The following is a 7,299-nucleotide window of genomic DNA, read 5'->3' as shown; positions in this document are numbered from 1 at the left end:
CTAAGCCCATCCAAGACTTGTGTTCTATCACTTGTCTACTCTGAGAGTCACTACACATTTTGTTTTGTTTTGTATTACTTTTGTGCAAAAAGCTGTAAACTTGGGGCGCCTGGGTGGCTCAGACGTTAAGCGTCTGCCTTCGGCTCGGGTCATGATCCCAGAGTCCTGGGATCGAGTCCCACATCGGGCTTCCTGCTCGGCGGGAAGCCTGCTTCTCCCTCTCCCACTCTCCCTGCTTGTGTTCCCTCTCTCGCTGTGTCTCTCTCTGTCAAATAAAATCTTTAAAAAAAAAAAAGCTGTAAACTTTTAGAGCGAGAGATATGGCGGTGGAGACAGACGACACAGATACATAGTTGGCTTTACCCCTGTCAGTCTCCAGATATGGACTGGAGTTCAGATTGACTGAGTGATATGTCCAAGATCACAGGGAATTAGAAGCCACATCTCCAAGACCACTGCTCATTTCATCACACCACATTGCCTTTTATTTTCATATCTGCATCTACTGATAACTGAGAAAAATATAAATAGTATTACACAATACATAAAGAAAAATTCACAACTGCATTAGAGTGATGCTTATGCTTTTATTACTTAAAATTATGGCTGTGACAGAGAGACCACTGGACCATGTTTCTCAGTCTTACCAGCAGTGAGATGCCGTCAGGAGACTGCGTTCTGGCGAATGGAAGAAGTATAAAAGTAATGTGTGTAGCTCCAGATCTGGCTGATAAAAACCTCCTTGCACACCTCCATGCCCTCTCCTCTCGCTCTGATGGTTGATGGTGGGTTCCAGGGTGACCTCGGAGGCCAGAGTTGAAGATGGTAGAGTCATAAGATGAAAAAGAAGCTTGGTCCCGAATCACCTTTTGGAGGAGAGCTGCCTGGTGATTCAGAGCACCCACTTTGAACTGTGTTACGAGCAAGACACTGTGATGTTAACAAGAAACAGTATTAAGCCACTGAGATTTTGGCTAGCATCTATCCAAACTAATATACATTCATTACATAATTCTTACAACATTCATATGAACTTGGCATTATCTGCATTGAACAAATGGGAAACCCAAAATGAAAGTGGTCACACTTCTCACATGAGGCACAGCCAAAATGTGAACCCAAGTCTGTCTGATTCCACATGCTTTTTTTTTTTTTTTCCCAAGAATACAGAGGTTCCTGTGGTGACAATTCAACTTAATAGACTTGGATAAGAACCATTTTATGCACCTATGTAGAAATGCATCAACTCTGCCCACCACCAACAGATGGCAGTAGTGGCTGCCTATAGACTGTCACTGAATTTATGAACAAATGGATTTAGGAATATCATAAAATGAAATATAACCTATATGTGCATACAGGAATTTCTGAATGCTCTGCTGCCTTTTCTCTGTGAGGAATAATTTACCTTCTTGAGAATTATCATTGCAAATTATTCAAACTTGTGGGTCTTTAATTCTCTCCTCTGAGAGTGAGGAAATCAGCCTAGAATCGATTGTATTCAGTAAATCCCTTCAGAGGCTGACATTCCATTGTGTGCCTGTGAACTGATCCTGTAAAGAAATTCACACTGGGCTGGCCCTCTCTCCCTTGGGGAGACAGGCTTGGTAGTAAATTACGTTTTGTGATTACTCTTGGCAATGGGTCAACAAGACTACAACTAATGCCAATTTAACCTTTCTTTCTTTCTTTCTTTCTTTCTTTCTTTCTTTCTTTCTTTCTTCTTTCTTTCTCTTTCTTTCTTTCTTTTTCTTTCCCTCTTTCTTTCTTTCCTTACTTAGCTTCTCTATATTTTAAAAATTTCCTCCCATGAACACATGTCATTGTACAATTAAAATAATATTATAGATGGACACTCAAACCAAGCAAGCAATGTGAAGGACAACATTATAAAGAATGAGGCAGTACAGCAGAACGGTTAACAACATAGGCTTTGGATCATCATAGTCCTGGGTTCAAAGCCCTGCTCTGCCACTCTCTTACAATATGGCCATAGGAAAGTTTCCCAACCTTCCAAAGCCTCAGTTTCCCCATCTACAAAAAGGAGGGAGAGTATTGTATCTACATTATAGGGTTCTGTGAGGATTAAACACAATATGAGGCAGAGGGCCTAGGGATGAGATGGTGAAGATGGTGAGAATGATATACATGTGATTACATTAAAATGGTTTTAATTGACAATAAAATTATAAATAGCAATTTTATGCTAATGACTCACTTACCATATTAACTCAAGTTATTTTCTGGTGTGTATGCAGCTTGAATGTCCTAGATCCTCATATCTTCCTCAAAACAGAAGTCACAGCTTCTTTTTATTCTCTGGCATACCTGGTTCATGGACACAGAAAGAGGATAAGTCAGTCAGTACTTCTTGAGTAAGGGAATTATAACATGATCCTTGCTCTATCTCTAAGCATTCAACTTCAGATTTTTGCAGAGCAGTTTTTATAGCACCATACCTGGCCATAAAGAAGAAGGAAAGCAGGTCTGTCTAGCAGGATGCTTAACATGGTGCTATAAACTATAGACTCTAGAAATATAGACTATAGAACTAGGTAGACTATAGACTAGAGAACTAGAGAATTGTAGATTATTGAACTGTCCTGAATACTGTGGTTGCCACTCACCACATGTGGCTATTTAGATTTAAATGCAACTAAAAACACACTTCCTCACAGTAGCCACATGTCAAGTGTTCAAAGGCCGCATGTGGTGAGCAGCTACCCCACTGAACAGTGCAGATATAGAATAGTCCCATCGCTGCAGAGAGTTCTACTGTATGCTGCTGCTCCAGAACTCCTCAGGAAGGCCCTGAAAGTTGGAGAGAGCAAATTGTCCGAGTCAGGGCCTTCTGGCCAAATACTTCTTTTTTCTATTTTAATTTTTTAAAAGACCATTAAATGCCAACTATGTGACATGTGTATGGCTACAATTTATTAAGCATTTAGTATGTGTAAGACATAATGCTCAGGCCTTTGCACACATCATTTACCTAATCCTCATGCTCTGAAATACAGACATTGATTGTAATAGTTATTACTAATAATTATTAATACTTAGAGCAATTATTATAAATATTATTATTAGTTATGACTAACTTGCTTTTTAGAAGTGAGAAAACAGAGGCTCACAGAGGTTGAATAACTTGCCTGAGATCACACAGCTTAGAAGTAGCAAAGCTGGGATTTAAATTCAGCATTTGTCTGGCTCAGCCTACCCACTAGGTTCTACTGTTTTTTCCTTTATCAAAGCTCTTGGAGGCACAGTTTAGGAGCTGTGGAGATATACAAATGCATGCAACAATGACTACCGTCAAAGCCTGTCAACCTAGTTGGGGAATAAATGGATAGAAATGAATATAATTAACTATAGTTACAGAATAAGCTCTGTTAAAGAAGAATGATACATATGATAAAAAGAAATATGGAATGGACTGGAGGTAAGAAAACCAATTAAGAGGCCATTGCATTAATCAGGGCATACTTAAGATAAGGTGTAGGAGTTGAATAGTGGAGATAGTGGAAATGGGAAAAGGCATAGAGGAAAAACAATCTGTATTCAGGGACCATTTGTATTTAGGGAGAAAGAAAAAGGAAGGTTGGTTGCCAGTCTCTAAGATGATGCCCCTCCCCACAGTGATCCTTGCTCCTGGTATTCATGCTTTGGTGAGTTCCTCTCATGGTAGAGCTGACCTGTGTGACCAGTAGGACATGGTAGAAATGATGGCATGGGACTTCCAAGGCTAGGTCATTAAAGCAGCTTTCACCGCCTCTCTTGGCTTGCCCACTCCATGGGAGGCCAGCCACCATGTTGTGAGGCCACTTAAAAGTCCTATAGAGAGGTCCACGTGGGGATGAAACTCTGAGACATAAAAAGTTATTATTGTTTTTAGCTACTAAATTTTGGAATGATTTACTATGTAGCAATAGATAGATAGCTGATAGAGGAGGCATCAGATTATTTCATGATTTCAAACTTGGGTGATAATGGAGCTAATTACCCATTTTCTTTCTTTTCAAAACACAGTCCATATAAGCAAGCCACTTTGTGATCCAATCCCGTGTGGACTTTCACTCAAAGAAACAATGGTCTGGCAACTGAAAAAGAGATAAACCCTCTTTAATCCTTTACAACAGTCTCTCCTGAATGTGCTAGAGAGGGATTACTTTCAAAATACTTAGCTAAATTTCGTTAAAATCTCATTTCCCTATCTTATTTTCCATATTGCCTCAATACCAAATTAGCTCCACAGTTTGTCTTCAAGATCTTCCCAAAACAGTGTACCATAACCTCAAGCCAAGTAGGCTTTTGTCACTCTCTTCATTGATCAGAGTTTTATTATGTGGGTCTATATTAACCTCTGTCTTTACAGCTTTCCTATCCTCTCAGTATTTGCATTCTGTACAACAACAAAGGAGAGCTCAGGAACTATCCCAGAAAGCAAAGAATCCTCTTTTAAAGGGAAAGAGTGGGGAAGAGAGAGTGAGATTTTCCATGTTGCAATTACAAATAAGAAAACAAAAATTCCCTGCAAATTTTTTTTCTTTATATGTATGTTCACCAAAGGAACCAGCTCAGAAGGTAGCCTGGTACAGGCAAGTTCATTTGTTATCTGTGTGACACTGAGGACGTTAGATAGCATTTCTGTATCTCAGTTTCCTCCTTTGCAAAATGATAGTATCTACTTGCTGGCTTGTGGAAGGATAAAATGAGTGAAAGCACAAAAAGTGCTTCACACAGTACGTACCAGGTTGGAAGCATGCAATAGCTATTAAAGTCTAAAATATCTCAATTTTTGGAAATTCTGTGTCCTGAAATGTTACACAAAAGGGTAAATTATTTCAGATGCTAGTACTTGAGTATCCCTTCTAAATCATGCTTTGTTTGCCTCTTCTCATATTTTGAGATAGCTTCTTCTATCATTGTTAGGACAACAGGAGGCTGTGATATTGGTGTGGCATTGAATAACATTCATCATGTCTGGACCCAAAAGCTGTAAGCACATTAACTCTGATTTACATCATGTCATATGTGACCAATACCTTCTACAACCAAGTTTTTTCATTTCTTTCTGCACATTTGTTTCTGATTCTGAATACAGATAGTAGAGCCCATTATACTATAATTGCTGAATCTCACTATGTAGTATAAGCATTTAATTTAACTCCACAACTGTTTTTTGGGGTCCTTACTATGTGCCACAGTTCTGGGTATTTTGTTTGCATCAGTGTACAGAAAGCCAAGGACCTGACCCATGGAGCTTACACTCTAGTGGGAGAATACAGAAAATAAATAATAAAAATAGCATATTAGTAAATTATATAAGATATTAGAAATTGATCATTACAACAAAAAAAAAGAAGTGAAGATCTAGGATAAAATACTTATGGCCATTACTTCCCTGAGGATAGTATCTGATATATCCGAAGACAGATTTATCTCTAGAATATGCAAAGCCAGAATAGTAACATGGATGAAGCTGTGACCTAGAGACGGAAGCCTTGATGAAAGTGAGTCCCGAACTGGGAATGAAAGCTTCCCTAGATATCCGGGTTCTCTAGATTAATTCAGTGCTTCTTCCATTCTTTTGAGAGCCATTAGGTGAGTCTTTTCAAGAACTTTAGATATATGTCTTTAGCTATCTTTTGGACATTCTTCACATACGTCCATCCAGTTCATCTTCCAAACCAGTGACTTGGAAACCTTTCATCATTTCCTTCCCTTATTCGCCATACTGATCAGGGTTCCATTTAAGAAGCAGAACCACGGTGGACATTAAGGACTAAGGAATTCATTGTAGAAATTAGACCTCATAAAATTATAGGAGAAGCTAGGGAAACAAAGGCCTGAAAGGATCAGAGAAAAATCATTAACCAGTTGCTGGAGTGCAACTATGAAGAGGGCTAATGTTGAAGTCTATGGAAGGTTGTTGGCTCTTTGTGGCAACCACCTCTGTGAATCCTAGCGAACTATCTGATTGTAAGCCGGGGGTCACTGTTGGTCAGGAGGGTTGGCAGTCAGGAAGGAAAGATGGACATATGTGGAGAAGAGTGAGGAAAAATGAGAATCAAGAATAAACTGGAACCTAAAAGAAAACACTGGAACTCATGTTTCTCTCACTGCATCTAATCCTGATGACCAGCAGGAAAAGCTGCTACCATAAGTCTGAGAGCTGTTCATATGCTCAGCCCAGGCCTTGGAGAGGCTGAAGGAAGAGATAAGCAACAGCTAGACAAGGTGTGGGCCAGGCACTGCCCAGGTGATTCAGCAGATCAGTGACAACATGATGGCTGCGGTTTCATTTCCACCTTCCAAATCATGGCCAAATGTCATATGTGGCCACTTTGACCCAGAACCATACAGAGAAGGAAATTCTGGGAAATGGGATTCAAACTAAACAAAGTTGATGGAGTACAAAATCAACATAATCCTTACATATCAATCAATTTTAATTCTTACAGTTTTCTTAAACATGCCCCTTTCTTTCCTCCTCTACTACCTTTGCTCTAGTTCAGATCCTTGGCGTCTCTCTTCTGGCCTATCAACATAGCAGAGATACAAAACATTTGATGAATTTTAGGGTCCTGCTCGTACGTACTATGACAAGAGCTTCTGCCCATCTAGCTCTCTGTGGCACCCCCAAATCTTGAGAATACCCTTGAGCTTGTTTGGCTTCACCATTATTGGCCAATATTGCTGGCATCACCCCTTCTCCCCTGCTGCTGTGTTTATCAGTACTGTGCACGTGTACTCATTAGTACTCCAGAATGCATATGGCCAGAAAGGGGAGGGGAAGTAGATACTAATAGCAGCTAGCATTTACTGTGTAAGGTATTTTATTAAACAAATTATTTCACACCATGTTTCAACTAATACCTCCATTTGATAAAGACGAAAACTTAAGTTTGTAGCAGCTAAGTGAATCACCCAAAGTTAAACTATTAGCAAGTAGTTGGGCTTGACTTAGACATGTTTGTTCCCAAAGCAGATGCTCTTTCTATTATACCAAAGAGCCAGGGGGCAGCTTTTCCTTCAGGGTTTTCAAGATCACCAGGGTAGTTTATCTTTTTAGGTTTGGGTTCCTACCCAGCTGGGTTGGATTGCATTTGTGGTAGCTGTAGAGAAGATGCCTAGCACAAACACCTCCATGAGCAAGACAAGTACCATAAGTGAGTGAAGAGGTAGGAATTTGGGATGGATGAGGGGTGGTGGGAACTGTGGGAAACTGGCAAATTTAAACCTACCTAAGGGGCACAGGAGTGAATCAACTCTAACCAATGATTACCTGGCTGGAATGCA

The 7,299-nt window shown here is 39.8% G+C and overlaps 1 long non-coding RNA gene across 1 annotated transcript; it reads right to left on the bottom strand.

Annotated features, from left to right (window-relative positions):
- Positions 1-286: 286 nt before the first annotated feature.
- Positions 287-2,318, bottom strand: LOC118521103 (uncharacterized). The gene is made up of 3 exons (XR_004909988.2): positions 2,223-2,318; positions 648-930; positions 287-512 (listed from the first exon to the last, which is right to left on the bottom strand). It is a non-coding gene; the product is annotated as an uncharacterized LOC118521103 (long non-coding RNA).
- Positions 2,319-7,299: the final 4,981 nt, after the last annotated feature.

Source organism: Halichoerus grypus, chromosome 3 (genome assembly GCF_964656455.1).
Source record: "Halichoerus grypus chromosome 3, mHalGry1.hap1.1, whole genome shotgun sequence".
Taxonomy (NCBI): domain Eukaryota; kingdom Metazoa; phylum Chordata; class Mammalia; order Carnivora; family Phocidae; genus Halichoerus; species Halichoerus grypus.
Note: the sequence above shows the minus strand (reverse complement) of the source record. Positions and strands in the feature narration are given on the sequence as shown.